The 16,758-nt window shown below is 37.4% G+C and overlaps 1 long non-coding RNA gene across 1 annotated transcript in view; it reads right to left on the reverse strand.

The window, feature by feature from the left end:
• Gm39631 (predicted gene, 39631) overlaps window positions 1-16,758 on the reverse strand; it is a 37,317-nt gene that overhangs the window by 4,088 nt on the left and 16,471 nt on the right. The window lies entirely within an intron of this gene.

The following is a 16,758-nucleotide window of genomic DNA, read 5'->3' on the forward strand; positions in this document are numbered from 1 at the left end:
CCTTGCTCATGTTTCAGCTCTCCAACAGCCTAATTGTCTTGAAATCCAACTAAAGGCCCAAGTAGCAACTTCAAAGTTTCCTTTGGAGACCGACTAGGGATGTTGCGAGATCTACCACATTAATAAAGTTCACTTGAGGTAGAACTCTTTGTGTCTTTTAACAGGATGCACTGTCTTGTTTAGCTAGAAATTCAATAAATTTGATGCTTTGTTCTGATTCTTAAAGCACCTCAGTGGTCTTAGTGTCAAGAGAATATGATTAGTATTGACATGGTTATGGAGGAGAAGTGACAGCTGACAAGCCAAAGGTAATGGCACTTGAACACTTCAGAAATATCTGTGGCTACACACTGGAGGACCAAGTAGAGATGTGCTCAACAACTCCATCTAAAAATGTAACTACACTCAGTCAGGGGCTTTCCAAACATCACAATCGGCTCAAGAACAAACCCACTAGTATGTCTTCCTAATGTAACAGTGGAGAGTTATTTTCATCCCAGTTGATGATTAGTGTTCTATGGTCAGCAATCCCCACTTAAAGAACAAAAGGTACAATGTTTATTTTAAGAGGCTTGTGGATTTCACAGATTTGTGAAACACCCATAAATAAGAACTTGAATTTTTCATAAAACAGTAATTTTTTCAATGAAAGTTTACCTTTAACAAGATTATCTTGGGCTGGTGAGATGACTCAGCAGGTAAGAGCACTCATTGCTCTTCTGAAGTTCCTGAGTTCAAATCCCAGCAACCACATGATGGCTCACAACCACCAGTAATGAGATCTGACACCCTCTTCTGGTGCATCTGAAATCAGCTACAGTGTACTTATGTATAATTATAAATAAATCTTTGGGCCAGAGCAAACAGGGACTGAGTGAGCAGGACCGACTAGAGTGAGTGGGGTTGACCAGAGCGAGCAGGGGTCCTAAAAATCCAATTCCCAACAACCACATGAAGGCTCACAACCATCTGTATAGCTACAATGTACTTACATACATAAAATAAATAAATAAATCTTTTTTTTTAAATATTATCTTAACATTCACGTGTGTGTGTGTGTGTGTGTGTGTGTGTGTATTTGAGAGTAGTTTAGATATATAAAGAGTACATATGTATTCAATTTAATTAATACATTATGTTTGTGGCTATAAGAATTGAATGTAGCATGCCTGATTAATTTAAACATTGAATTAAAATATCATCCAAACAGGAAAGATATTTTCACAATCAAAATAATTCTTGGGATGCTTTCTGGTCAGACTCTGCCACTCCCCATTATAGTCATGGGGATATTTGACTTTGACAATCAGTAAGAAAAATGGAATATTCTTGGATACCATATTGAGTGACAGAGCACAGAATTTCTTCTAATACCTTAATGGCTTTATGGACGGTTTTTATAAGTTTCATTTCATATTTAATAGTATTTCCTTCTTTTAAAAATCCAGAATATGCATTATTTCATGAAGAGACACTAGTCTGTCAAGTAAGGAGTCCTCTGACCCTGTTGTAACCATTCATATTCTCATTAGAAATACAGCTGCTCCCGTCTCGGCCAGATTTTACTGCTAGCCGTGATCCTTCTGCTCCTCTGAAGGCATCCAGTTGTTTTACACTGGAATTCCTCTGCTGACTAACTATATATGCATATCTTTCGTGTGTTATTAGCCGTGTGCTACTGGGTAAATCTCCTGACTGGTATATGAAATTGTGTTCATTTTAATTGGTTTGATGAATTTAAATGGCATAGGGGTACTTTGCCTCATCCAAAATTAAATTATTTCACCACTGAAATTTTTTTGCTATCCTGGACTTGCATAACTATTTTAGAACCATTACATAACCATTACATAGCCAGTGATTACAGTTAATGGATTTCATATAGGTGTTACTGTAAATAAATAGGGCCTTTTGTGATAAAGCAGTTTTAATTAATTAAGGAAGATTTGAGTGGAGGAGATGCAGTTTCTACAAAGTCCCTCTCCAATAGGCTCAGGAAGTGTATTTCACCCACCAGGTTCTGAAGAAGTTAGGCCTTCCTTCCCTAGATTTTGTAGAGTGTTCACGTGGTCAGCCTTCTGCTTTATTCAAATACACAAAAAGTTAAATGCGCATTGGAATAAATTGTATAGGATTTATCATACTGGCCTAAATTATGCTAGAGAAAGTGGTTTTACTACAGATTCTTCTATTGACAAGTGATATGTACTTTATGATTTTCACTGGGAAGTATTACAAAGAAATAAGAGAAAAAATACCGAAAAGAATCATGCCTTTATGCGGGGCCATGGGTGGCGGGGAAAGAGGGGAGTGGGAGAGAACCCGTGTCCCGCCAGAGTTCCAGTGCTCTGAGCAGGCAGGCACGGGCCTTGGTGGGTGTGTGGCTGTGGGAAGCCATGCTGGATACAGAGGAAGAGCTGAGAACAGAATGGGGATGGGGGGTGGGGGGTGGGGGGGGCTCATCATCCCTGGGGCTGAAGGGAGGAGAGGCAAGAGGAGAGGGGGCACTGGATGGTTCCCATGCGGGCGAGAGCCCTTGGTCAGGTCCCTGGCTGGAGCACAGGATGGCCTTCTGCCTGGGGTTAGATGCAGCTCCTTAGGAGAAAGCCCATCCCATCGTTCAAGCACGGCGGGCTTTGATGATCAGAGAGAGTCTATGGTTTTAGAGCTTTATTATAGAAAGGCAGGGGAAGAGAGAAAGTAGAAGGAGAGAGAGACCGGTCATGGAGAGAGGGGGAAGGGAAAGAGAGAAGGAGGGCTAGAGAGGAGAGTAAGAAAGGTAAAAGCTTAAAGAGATTGAGGAGGAGCCAAGCAGCCCCTTTTATAGTGGGCTGGGCTATCAGGTAACTGTGGGAAGGAGCATACCTGGCTATAGTCAGGTAACTGTGGGGGTGGAGTCTAGCCAGAATGCCAGAAGCTTGGGATATTGTCTGAGTGACTGATAGTCACAGAATTATAGACAGGAACCTGATTCTGGGAATGTGGCTCGCCTTTCCGTCCCTTGTAGATTTCTCTATTGGGTCACTGGAGCAAGTCCCATTTAACCAAAATAGGCTGCCTATCACAGTCCCACACCTTTATTTGTTATGTTTCAAATTATAATATGATCCTGACTGCCTAGATAGAATAGAAACTGATTTGCATAAATACATTGTTTTAAATACCTACTTTTACATTAGACTCCATGTAGAGGCAAAAAAGAATAATCAGAATTCATGGCACTGACATGAAACACATTGGTATTTAAGCAAACTACACATTTCATATAAACCAGAAGAGTGACAAATCTATGGTATTATGATATTCACTGGGTTATCAGGAAGTGTAATCGCAGTGCACTGAACTCTGAATCCAAATTTTCTTCCAAATCTGAATATAAATGCAACTGTTGCTTCATTATTTAAGCTGCTTTAATTTTAAAACAATGTGTGTTCTTAAGCCATGGTCATGAAGTCAAATAGACAGTGGTTTCCTCCTTCCATAACATCGAAGACCTGAATGTTCGAATTTAAGTAGCAGGGTTCTGTTAGGGATGGCGTGTGTGTGTGTGTGTGTGTGTGTGTGTGTGTGCGTGTGCCTGTAACCAGTTTCCCCTCAAAGATGATATAAGAGGTATTTCTTAATAGATGGCCTATTGGAGATAATTGAAGGATTGATAAAAGATGCTATTATGTTTCTTTACATTTTTTGGAAAGGACTTTTCTTTAAAGAATAATCTACACCATCAGTTGCCACCTGAATCTAACGGATCCTTTTAAATAGTAGTTTAATTCTCTTTCATAAAAGCTTACAGATGTGAGAAGAAAATGATAATACAATAATAGTGGCAGAAGTATAATGATTCACAGACTTCCTCGACTATTACAAAAGCACCTACACATACCCTGCACACCATAGACTTGTTTCACCAGAAATTTGATAGTTATTAATACTTTTAGCACAACCAAGTTTATCCAGATTCTTGCTGCAAAATAGTCTTTTTTGTATATATAATTTGGCAAATCTCATTTCAGTCCTAGAACTTCTTGATGTTCCTCTTATCCTGTGTTTGAGGCTCTGTGGAGTGTCATCTGGGCAGTGTGGCCCAATATTTCACTTAGATGAGTTTCATCTCTATGATTGTAGTGTGGGTGATGGATGGCTTCTCTCCTTGTCTAACTGGAAAATGGGAAATTCAAGCACTGTTGAAGGAAGCCTAAGCATGGACACCTGCACTGTTTCTACATTCTCTTTAATATTCCTGACAAATGTGTGCCTAGCTCTGATCACATTGTAACAAACCATTCTGCCTTGCTGTATTCTTCTGCGTGATGCAACACCTTTCCTGTTTCTAGTATTTCATGAATAAATTGGTTGTAATAACTAAATAATAATGAATAGGAAACAACAAAATAACCTAGACATTTTGTATAAATATTCACATATATTAGGAATTAGAATATATATCATAAAATGTATCCTAAAATTATAGTATAATTCCATGGAATAGAAAGCCACCTGTAAGATAGAATGATATTTGTTTTGTGTTTAAGTAAAATTTATGATTGTTATTTGGGAATTTTCTAACATTAGGTAACAGTCAAGACATATCATTTCTTATAAATACATCTCTCAAAAAATAAAAGACAGGTATGGCAACTTACATCTATATTCCCAAAATGCACTAGGTTGAACCAGGAGCATTATTTCAGATACAGGGGCCTCACTATGAATGATATAATGAGCTTCAGGTTTTAAACAATTTTATCTTTGATTCATTTTTACTTGGATTCCCTCTGCATATTCTGTACTGCAGTTTAGGTTACACAAGTAAAAGGTGCAGAGATTTTTTAGCATTTGTGAATGAACCTCTATTTAAGTTACTCATTGGTGAATTAAAAACTGCCACTGTATTCAACTCAAGGCGTGAGCATACAGCATGGGTACTGGGTAAATCTCTAAAGATCTAAAGATTCTCCAGCAGTGGCCTTTCCTTCAGTCTCTGCTCCACACTTGGTCTCTGTATCTGTTGCGCCCACCTCATCTAGCAAGTAAGACACAACACGGTCAGATTCTTCTCTACGGGGACCCCGAGAACCCAGGAAGGTCTGCTTATATACTCTCAGACCCCATCCACTCACAACAGGCCACGCCACCTCACCAGGCACGCAGCTTCAGCCAATCAGGGCGGCAGGGGCATGTCTCCACCAAATATGGACTTGTTTACACGGCCAGCATCATGGTGCACCTGCTCAGCTCTCATGATAGTCGTGGCTTATTTTCCGGTGTATGAGGAAGTCAGGTGCAAGTCATTATTCCTTTCTTCCTCTCATCCCTTCTTTTCTCCTTCCCTCTTGCCCTCCCTCCTTCCTTCCCACTCTCCCTCCCTCTTTCTTTCCTTCCTTCCCTGCTTTCCTAACTCTGTCCTCTCCTCTCTCTTTCCCTTCCTGCCCCTTTTTCTTCCTTCATTGTTTGATTTGGTGGCAAGTAGTCCACCCTAGCTCACTAACTGCCTGGGTGTTCCATGTGCTAAGGTTGTAGGAATGTTCAGACATTTGTTGTCCCAGAAAATTTTAGTGAGGCCAACATCTGGGAGTTCTTTGTGTTTTTTTTTTTTCTATCACTGATATATATATATATATATATATATATATATATATTGTTTGTTTGCAAGGACAACTTCCTGTTTCTGTTCAGTGCTGTCTCATTACTTATTTACTTCATTTGTTCTTGAAACACAACATAATCTCTGTTTCTACCCATTATTCATTCATGCTGGTTTCAGTTTTGATATGAATATGGAGGGACAAGAGAAGATAATAGGGGGAGGGATTAAAGTACATTACATATGGACAAACTTGTGAAATACATGTTTCTAAAATGTATTAAATTTTTATTATATAATATTTCATTTTTCTTGGAAAATTCAGTATATATTTAACACTTTGCATGCACATGGCCTACGAATAATGTCTCAAGAGAGAGTGGTCAGCCAGGGCTGTAATGTGTCCAGGATCAGGGGTATAGGTGTGTGACAGAGGCGGTTCATTGTAGCACTATTAAAATATTTTATGAGCAGGAAATTGTTTTAAAAATTAAAATAAACAAATGGAAAGAGAGTTTAAATGATGACTGATAACGTTTGTTTATTGCTCTTGTAAAATCTCAACATATTTCATTGGTTTTTAAATTCTTTTAAAGTTATGCACTATACAAATAATAGAATATTTCTTCAGTTACATAGTTATCTGATACCAACTTAAACTAGTGTTTAAGTACCCAGTATATATTACTTGTAACTAAAAATAACATGATTGCATATTATCCTTACTTTCAGTTTAAAAAAAAAAAGAAAAAAAAAGAAAGAAAAAGAAAGACATTCAAAGCCATGGAGCACTGGAAACCATCCCAAGTGATATTTGAAGAATGATAGAATTTGGAAAATAAAGTAAGAGCTGATGCTTACTTGGCTGAGGCTCTGGGGCTGGGAAATTAGAAATAAAATGTTCTAAGCCAAACCACAAAGTATCTAAAACTAACTGATACAGTACAAGCATGTGTAAGTGACATTTTTTGATTAGTGACATTTTAAGAAAAGTCAGCGTCTTTGTCAGAAGGTAAGAGAGGAGATACTTAGGATTTGATTTGTCTTGAGAAAGACAAGGTGTAGCCTGCTTTGCCCTGACACTTCTCATGTTTTTCTTTGCCCTTCGTCACTCTGTTAAGCATAAATTCATAGATTTTATGGTTAAGAGAGCCGGAGATGAAATGCTGTTGCTTGCACTTGGTCCTGCTGCTCCTTATCCGACCATCTGCTGTCACCTCAAAAAGCCAAGACTGTATAATCTCAGTAAACATACAAGCCATTCTTGCATTTAATTTTGGTTGGAAAGAAGACCCCATTATGTGCTTGATTTGAGGTGTCACTACTTCCTTTTGTTGAATTCTCTTCTCTTCTCTTCTCTTCTCTTCTCTTCTCTTCTCTTCTCTTCTCTTCTCTTCTCTTCTCTTCTCTGCTCTTCTCCTTTCCTTCCCTTTCCCTTTTCCTTTCCCTTTCCCTTTCCCTTTCCCTTTCCCTTTCCCTTTTTCCCTTTCCCTTTCCCTTTCCCTTTCCCTTTCCCTTTCCCTTTCCCTTTCCCTTTCCCTTTCCCTTTCCCTTTCCCTTTCCCTTTCCCTTTCCCTTTCCCTTTCCCTTTCCCTTCCCTTTCCTTTCCTTTCTTTCTTGCTGGTTATTTTATTTACTTACATTTCCAATGTTATCCCTCTTCCCAGTTTCCTGTCCACAAACCCATTATCCTAACCCTCTTCCCTTTGCCTCTATGAGGGTGCTCCCTGACCCACCCATCCACTCCCACCTCACTGCCCTAGCATTCTCCTATGCTGGGGCATCAAGCCTTCACAGAATCATGGGCCTCTCCTCCCATTGATTCCTGACAAGACCATCCTCTGCAATATATGCAGCTGGAGCCTTGGGTCTCCCCATGTGTATTCTTTGGTGGTTTAGTCCCTGGGAGCTCAGGGGGTCTGGTTGGTATATATTGTTGTTCTTCCTATGGGGTTGCAAACCCCTTCAGCTTCTTCAGCCCTTCCCCTAACTCCTCTGACCAGTTTCCTTTTGGTGAATATTCAATACCTCACAGAGGTTGTCTTTTCATGAACACTGATTTGTATTAACTGATTACTCCAAACATCTTACATAAAGGCTCAGTAAAATCGATGATATTATCAGCAAAACTAATTTGCAGGAATACCAAAGAGCAGAAACAAGAAGCTCTGGCTGATGAGACTCCAGTGCCAGTTAAGAATTCTGGAATACTCTCTTGTAAAGGCTGGACTGTGTCTGAACATTGGAAACGTTTGCATCCTTTACATCATGTCCAGATGTGGGCCATGGCATGCACAGGAAAGCCCAAACTGATCAGACCACAGGGGAAGAAGAAACTTGCCCAGCCTGCACCTCTATTTGAATCATTTCATACACACTTAAGTTTATTTATATTTAGTCTTTACTAATGATTTAGAAATTCAGGATACTACAGGATATTACCTACAGATTGTGAAAATCTTAGCAAGACTGATGTTGTAGTCAGGCTTGTAACAATGAACTGCCAAAGACAGGGAAGGAAGCAGTATGTCACCAACCCAGATAATATGTACCATAGCCGTGAACCTATTCTTTTACATTAAGAAATTAGGCAAAAGGAGAGAAATTGCTAAGTGAATAGGGCAAGTATGAAAGAGCAGTAGCAACAACAAAATTCAAGAGTTTGAACAGGTAAATATACTATCGAGTTTTAGTTTGAAATTTCAGGCAAAATGTTAGAGTGAGAGACATAAGCTTATAAGTCAAGCACAAGGAGACTGAGGCAGAAGTGCCCTTTGAGGCCATCCTGGGCAGCATGGCCAGACATTCCCTCGAAGGGAAGAAAGCAGAAGAAAAATATAAAAATGATACAAATTGGCATGTTTCAAAAATCACTATCTTCAGTGTTATTACCAACAGATACAAAAAGAATAAAAAAATTAGTAATTACTTAAAATATAGCTTGACAAAGAAAGACACAAATTGTTAAAACCCACACTAATTTAAGTAGAAACTATGAATAGGGTTGGATTTAACATTTCCTGAGAAGTATTTTCATTTTTATTTATTTATTGTGTCTCTCTGTCTTTCTGTCTCTCTGTATGTCTCTGTGTCTCTGTCTTCCTCTGTCTTATTGTCTCTGCCTCTGTCTCTTTCTGTGTCTCTTTGTTTTCATCTCTGTCTCTCTGTCTCTGTGAGTGTGCGCATGTGCATGTTCATGTGTGTACATGTGAAATGGCCTGCACAGGCCAAAAGAGGAAACATAGGAGATGGAGGTACAGGTGGATGTGAGTTTCCTGGCATTGTGTTTAGCAATCAAACTTGGGTCCTTGGAAAGAGAAGCAAGAGCTTATAGCTGATGAGCAATATCTCCAGCCCTCTGTATTTACTAATTTCTAAGTATAAGTATCCATCCATCAACAGAGTCTTTAATTTCTGAAAATTATGAGTTTCTGGTAAATTCTGTAAAATATTTAAGGTACCTTTAGCATCAAACATTTTTTTTTCAGTAAAGTAGATGGTGCTAACAAAAACATGTGATCAAATAAGCAAACAATAATCCCAGCTGATCAAATCCAACAATTTGTCAGAGTTGTCTGTGAATGCTATTGACAAGCCCTTCCATGGTTTGCTCATAGACCCCAATTTCCAGCATTTGGGAGTAAGTTGTAGTGATTTATATTGATTGTTTCAGGATTTTACATGTAAATTACTTTGAGATATAACTTGGGATTTAATAAATCACTTCTAATTTCTGATAGGAATAGCTTTTGGTAGGAATCTCTTTTCTAACTGTGCCCTTCCCCCAAACACTAGCTCAAAGATCCACCAGTTACTAGAAAGCCATATTGGCAGGAACATTGAAAAAATGAGGCTTTCGGCTAAGAGGTCCACAAGGAGAGATTGGAAGAAAACGTTCACAATACAACTTCAGTTGAGCTTGGACTCCCTACCGCTGTACCCCTGAAATAGTTTGTTCAGAGCCCCTGGTCTGAGACAGACACGTTGACTGGGCTTGAAAACCAAGAGATAAATGTTTGTTGTCTCATACAGTTTCAGTTTGAATTACTCCTATTTGTAAAGGCATTTCCACGTGCTCAATAGATATTTATGTATTTTCTTAATATAAAACCTTGCTTTCGTTTTACTCTGGGTTGTTTTCAAACTTCTGTTATTGGATTATGAGAGTTATTTATATAGCCTGAATACAAATTTATTCCTAGATAACTTTGTTGCAAATATTTTCTCCTATATTGTAGCTTTCCTTTGCCTTTCTTAATAATATCATTTGAAGAACGAATGATTTTAACTTTGATCCAAGTAAATGCAGGCTATTCTTGTGTGCTTTTTGGGTGTCCTCATCTATTCCTTGGTTTTCAGGCCTCTTGGGTTTCATTCCAAATAATAACTGTTTTAGCTTCCTTTCTATTTCTATTAATTTTATTTTATTTTATTTTATTTTATTTTATTTTATTTTATTTTATTTTTTGGTACCACCAACGCTTTATTAAACTTATAAATCCCTTACTTTAAAATGTAAGAGTGAAAATTAAAAAAAAAACTTGTAACCATCTTCTATTCAATGTATATATTATGTTGTAAAATGTATGTATTAAGGTACAAAGTTTCAGAAGTCCAGAGGATCAGTGACTTTGAACATGTACATTATGATTTACACTTCCCAACAGGAGGATGTACATCCTGAAAGTTCTGCTACTACATCAGCAAGCTCTGGATTCATGGTGGGGCAGAGAGAGAGGGGAAGTCGACCTTTGAGTGATGACTCAGTCAATTGATAAAATAGTATATACTTAACAAGTTGTCTTTCAGTGGTTTTTAGCACACCTTCTTTATCCCTTTAAGTATGGTTAGAAGTTGCAGAAAAATATTTAAAAGAGTGTCTAGGACTTCAATCTTGGGCAGTCATGAAAGCAAGATTAAGGGAAACCAAGATTAAGGAAGTGTTGAAGGTCTTCAGTAATGTTTCTTACAAGATCAAGTGTAAGGAACTTGTGCTTCTTCTGTTGCTTTGCTTCCTGACTACAACTTATAGCTTCACACAGAATGCTACTGTAGAACTCATGGTAGTGAAATGACCAGAAACTTAAATCAAGTCATGCCTTTACTCGAATTAGCCTGACTTCAGAATGTAGACTTCGTTAGCCTCCAACTCGAAGACCAGTTTGTTTCATGGATATTGGGAAGCAAATTATATTCAAGAGTTTCCTAGTAGTCCACTTTGTAAATGAACTTGTAATGATTCTTAAGAAGTTCCTGTTCAACATAATCTCTCTTCTATTTTAGTTATTCAAACATTAGCCTCTCCTATTTTAATGGGATTGCAATAGAATTTCAAGCCCTTGTTGTCGCATGCCTTGTGATTACTAATGGCAATTTTAGGTTATCTAACCAGTCAGGCATTCAGCAACTTACAAATGTAGCTATGTTTATTATTAACAAAGCTGTGGAAACATTACTGACTTGTCATACACTAAATGGCTCAAACATTATGACAGTATAAACAATATGCAAGAAAAATGCTTTTTGTGAATACATGTTATTAGCTCCACTTTGCCATCTTTCATGTGCTCTAATTCATGAATACATTAATTCAACAAATAGCATGAAGGACGAATACATTTGTATATATTCCAGCAAGGGTAGAAAGTGCATATATTTTATATACATTAGAGATCTTTAAATAATTCCAGCAGCATGAGTGAAGCTATGGTTGATGTGAGTAAAAACTCCCAAGGGTAAAAGGTATCTGTATTTTGAGGGAATTTCTGAAAAGAGAAATGATTTTCCTAGTGGTTGCTAAGGAAGTTGGGAATCTCACAAGTAGGTAAGATATATGAATCTCATCTGACATGGCGAGGGGAACATAGTTGGTTTTCTAGAGTTCAACGTTCCTCTTACAGCCACAGTCAACAGAAGACGTAGCCAAGTAGGAAGCTTGAATAATCTTTTTATTAATACTAATTTCAAACAGAGAACAGAAAAAGGCGAGGCAAATCATATTTCACCAAAAGGATAGCTTAGAACAGAAATGAAACATGTTATGTGACCCGTTAGTAATTTAATATCTAGAATCTTTCTGCTCAATCGCTACAGTTGTTTTTTTCTTTCTTGCAAACATGGACACGCCTTTAATTTCACTACAGACCAGTGTTTTCTTCTCTGAGAGAATATGAAGATACTCAGGACTCAGATGTCAAGGTACTGAGAAAGTCCTGAAATAAATGTTTGTGCAAATGGGACATATGCCCCTGGGTTACAAAGGACACTGGGAGAGGCTCAGTCAGTCAAGCAGTTTTCAGCACAGTGGTGGGTCAAGGAGGGTTGTGTCTAATAATATATTCTTCAATGAAATGTCACTTTTTCCTCCATGTGTCCTCTGTATGGGTTAATTAAAATCATGCTCTGCTGCAGTGTCAGCACACCAAGCCAAGCTGCTGAGTTTCTTGTTGTCTTACCACATGGTTAAAAAAAAAAAAAAAAAAAAAAAAAAAAAAAAAAGAATCTTGTCATCTGATAAACGTGAGATCATTCAGCTTCCAAATGATATGCTTTCTTGCAGTAAACAGTGGTAACTTGCTCCCTCTACCTTATGTATAAGATGTATAAATTAACATTCACTTTGTGGTGCAATGCTTTTGAAAACAATGTGAAAATAACATCTCGTCTGTCTATAGACTAAATAGTTCTTTTTCTCCATGGTCTCAAATACCTCTAGATCTACTACATTAATCCATTGTAGGAGCCATAAATCCTGTATTAATAGATCTCTCTTCTGTCCTATTTTTGTTTTTTTGTTTTTGTTTTTATTTTCCTTTCTGAACAAATGCATGCTAGAAACTACCTACAAATAGAACTTCTGAAACACATAATTCTCTCACATTTATTACCTTTAATGCCTGTGTATTTTTGCTCATCTGAATGCTACATGACCAGAAATTAGGTAAGCTGAAAGTCTGGGACTATTGCCGGGTTGTCCAAATAGAGAAACAATAATTATTATCTCGTTAAGTATGCCTCGATACCACAGTCCTAAGCAGTGAGTGTGGTGTGGCTGTCACATGGTTGCATACTTTCAATAACCACTTGAGAAAAAAAAGTATTAGGAATACAACTTAATCACTTAAGTTATAAAAATCTGTTTTTCATCATTTTAGTAAGTAAAATTATACTTGATAAATATGTACAAAAGTAAGGTTTACTCCTGCCCTCTGTGCACTTCCCGTATGACCAAGGAGAATCCTTAAGTACATTAAAACAGCGTCCTTCATGCTCGTAAATACATGCTTGACATAAGCCCTGTTAATAAATAAGTGGTTTAAAGAGCTAGTTCTGGTAACGCAGATCTCTTGATCCTCATAAAATCCAAATGCAACTTAATTAAAGGATGGTATTTTGTTCTTAGCTCTACCATGGAGGCTGCTAAAACATTGACATGGATCTAGATTATATTGTAAACTATTTGACATCAGGATATTTACCAAAATAAATAAAAAGGAAAGTAAAAAAAGACATAGTCTGAAATTATGCTGTTCATGTATATTTAATTGGAACATTTATTTCAACTGTGAAATAGATAGGCTTGGCTTAATTAACTGTTACACATGTGGGAAGTCTCTGCTAGCAGAGAAATATATCTTCGAAAAGCTCCCAGCCTACTACACGGGGCCTTGGAAAATTCCCTAACAGAAAACACATTATTTAATACTCTGACAACAAGATGCTAATAAGGAGACAATGGATTTATCATTGAATTAGGACTTGCCTTGTAGAAAATTCAAGGTGATTTATTACAGCATAAGATACTGTGAAAATTATATCTGTTGTGAAGAAAAAAATGTCTTCTACACTGTATAATTTTTTTGTAATGTTACCCCCACCACCTTGTATAATATAATGGAAAATGGCATATGAAGCCCTTAAATGTTAAAAAAGAATTTCTAAACTCTTCTATTAGTAACTGACATGCATGATATGATTTTTAATAAAAGTTTGAGCCATTGTCATGATTTTATAACAGAATTGAAGTGATATTCTAAGTGCCCCAAGGACTTTATGGGGTCATACTTACAGTGCCGTTGGTCTTACTATTTCTCAGAAGTAATTCCTAGTATGTTTGAAACTTTGTAGTGCAAGGTTTTTGAGAACAATATAAAATAAAGTCTTGTCTATCTATAGACTGAATAGTTCTTTTTTCCCATGGCCTCAAATGCCTCTAGATCTACTACATTAATAAATTGTGGGAGCCATAATTCCTGTATTTATAGATCTCTCTTCTTTCCTGTGATTTTTGTTTGTTTGTTTCTGAACAAACGTATGATAGAAATTACCTACATATAGAACTTCTGAAACAGGTAATTCTCTTGCATTTAGTACCTTTAATGCCAGTGTACTTTTGCCCATCTGAATGCTACATGCACAAAGAAAGACAGTATTTACTTCAAGAATCCAATTAAGAAATATTTACAGAATCAATAATGGGAGGAAGAATTTGTCGGGATGCGGCAGAGATAAGTAAAACAAGATTACTGCATTGAGGATTGAATTATTTATTCATGCTTTCCCTCAAATATTAAATTAGAGCATACCATATGCAAGCGTTTTTTTTTTTCTACTTAAAAAACACATAAATAAATTCCTGTACTGAAGGGACTTGTCAGTGTTTCAGAGTTACCATTCCATGGCTGCCTGCAATAGATTGCACAGCACTTCCTAAACATTATCTCATTAGACTAACCCTCTGCAGCAGCTTCAGAAACTCCCAACAACATTAAACCACATAGGATCTAGTAAGGTAAGGTTGAATTAAATTATGAGTCTGGTGTTTGCAGCATACCAAATATGCCTTTGCCATTTACTATGGAAGACGATTTATCATTCCCTTGGTTTGAGATTCTTCTGGTGACTGCTTCGACTCATGAAATATTTGGAAGAGTTGTTCTTACAGTTACTGGGTTCAGCCTTCCTTGTGCTGGGCTGGCCGTTTCTGATTCTTACCTTTGGATTCATTGCCCTGCAATATTTTCTCTAGGAATGGAGTCATTTCCATTTTTGATGATCTATTTTCTTCCTTCCCTCTCACATTTTCTTTCTCCCTTGTTCTTTTCTTCCTTACTCTCCCTTCTCATTTACTTTCCTCCCTCCCTCTGTCAATCTCTCCTTCCTTCCCTTCCTCCTCTGTCAGCACCTCCCTCCCTCACTCCCTCCCTCAACCTCTCCTGCCTATGACAGTCCATCCCTCTCTTCCTTCCTCCCTCCCTCTCTCTGTCAGCCCCTCCCTCCCTCTCTCCATCCCTCCCTCCATTCATCAGTTCCTCCCTTTCTTCCTGTCATTCTTTCATTCACTTCTTTCCTACTCACAGAAGCTGCCCAAGTATATTTATTCATATTGAAAATAGACAACAGGATATAAACATTCAAGGACAAAAGGCAATTACAGCTGCATATTTTCCAATGAAAGACATCATCTTGGTAAGACAGGTGTTCACAATAGTATTAAAGTCACAGAGTAGCTTTGACTGGAACATAACCAGAAATCAGCTACTAAGGGAATCTCCAGAAAGCAGCAAGATATAAGAAGAGTAAACAGAATCCCAGTGAGTCCACCAGAAGATGTCTCACATGGAATGACACAATTGAATAGGAATTGAGATTAAAAGTTCTTAAAGGAAGATAGTGCCAACAAAAGCAATCTCTATCAAAGATTTTGGGATGGCTATTCTTGCTAGTTAAGCTGACTACATCTGGAATTAACTAAAATCCCAGACCCATGGGCATAGGTGTGAGGAATTTTTAATTAATTAGACCGTTTGAGATGGAAGACTCATCTTAAATCCTCATATTTTGAGGTCTGAAAGACCCTTCTGAAAAGCAGGGCTATCCCTTTTTAGAAACTTACATAAAAGGCATGAAAGGACCTTCTGCTCTTTGGCTGCTTGGCATTGCTGTTGGTATGAAGTTCATTCCTTTGCTGGCAATAGAATCTACTTCTTTGGTATTCTGATGTATATTGAAGACTAACTTGACTTTCTGTCTGTAGACAACCATTGTTAAAATAGCTAGACTACATTCCATAAGCCACTCTAATAAATTCCATATATAATATATATGTATATGAGGTTTGTTATAATATATGTATATATATCACAGCATATGTACATAAATATATATCGGATTTATTATATACATACATACACATACATAATATACATATATAGAAAACATATGGGTTTATTATGACATATGCATATATAATATAATTACAACATATGTATATCCGTGGGCTTTTTCATCCATGCCCCAGTTCCTGAATCATAACTCAGAGGCTTATTTATGTACAATGTTTAGGCCTTAAACTTGGGCTCATTTCCCACCTAGCCTTACAGAACCTGTTTAAACTGTTCTATGTCTGCCAAATGGCTGGCTACCTCACCTCATTTTCATATCTTCAATTTCCTCAGAGTCCTAGTGATGGATTTCCCCGTGCCTGGCTAACTCCCAGGATTCCTCTCCATCTACCGTGATGCTCACCTTCTACTTCCTGCCTATTGAAAATAGGCCATCACCCTTTTCTTGACAGGTCACACTTCTACATAGTACAGAAGAGATTATCCCTACATCTTCCTCTTTAGTCCAATAAGAATCTCTTTTTCTATCATCAAACCAACTATATATAGAAAGAGAAATTGTGAAAAGTAGCAGGTCAGAATTACATTCACAATGTCCAGTCCATTCATATTTGGCAAACTTGGAGAAAATACTCTACTATATATCCTATCTTGGTGAGTCCAGAGCTCTGTACTGAAATCACTTTATATTATAATGTATAACAACCTAAAACATATCTTTTTAGACTTTAAAATATTTAATTAAATCCTAAACAACTTTGCTTAATTGTAAGTCTATAACAGTATAGTCTTCAAATCCATCAGAGACACAAGAAGGAATAAATATTACCTGATTAAATAGGAAATACAGAGCAAGCAGCTTCAAAAACTATAAAAGTGACAGAGAATTCTGGCTACCTGGACACTCAGCCAACATTCCTCTGCAATGTTGGAGTATCATCTTTGGACTTCTGGCCCAGAATATCTGAAATGAGGGAATATGTAGGACATTCCAGAGACCTGGGATGGGGGAGGTTCCTAGGAGTAAATGCAAGTGACTTTAGCAAAAAT

The sequence above is a fragment of the Mus musculus genome, chromosome 1, assembly GCF_000001635.26.
Source record: "Mus musculus strain C57BL/6J chromosome 1, GRCm38.p6 C57BL/6J".
NCBI classification, from domain to species: Eukaryota; Metazoa; Chordata; class Mammalia; order Rodentia; family Muridae; genus Mus; species Mus musculus.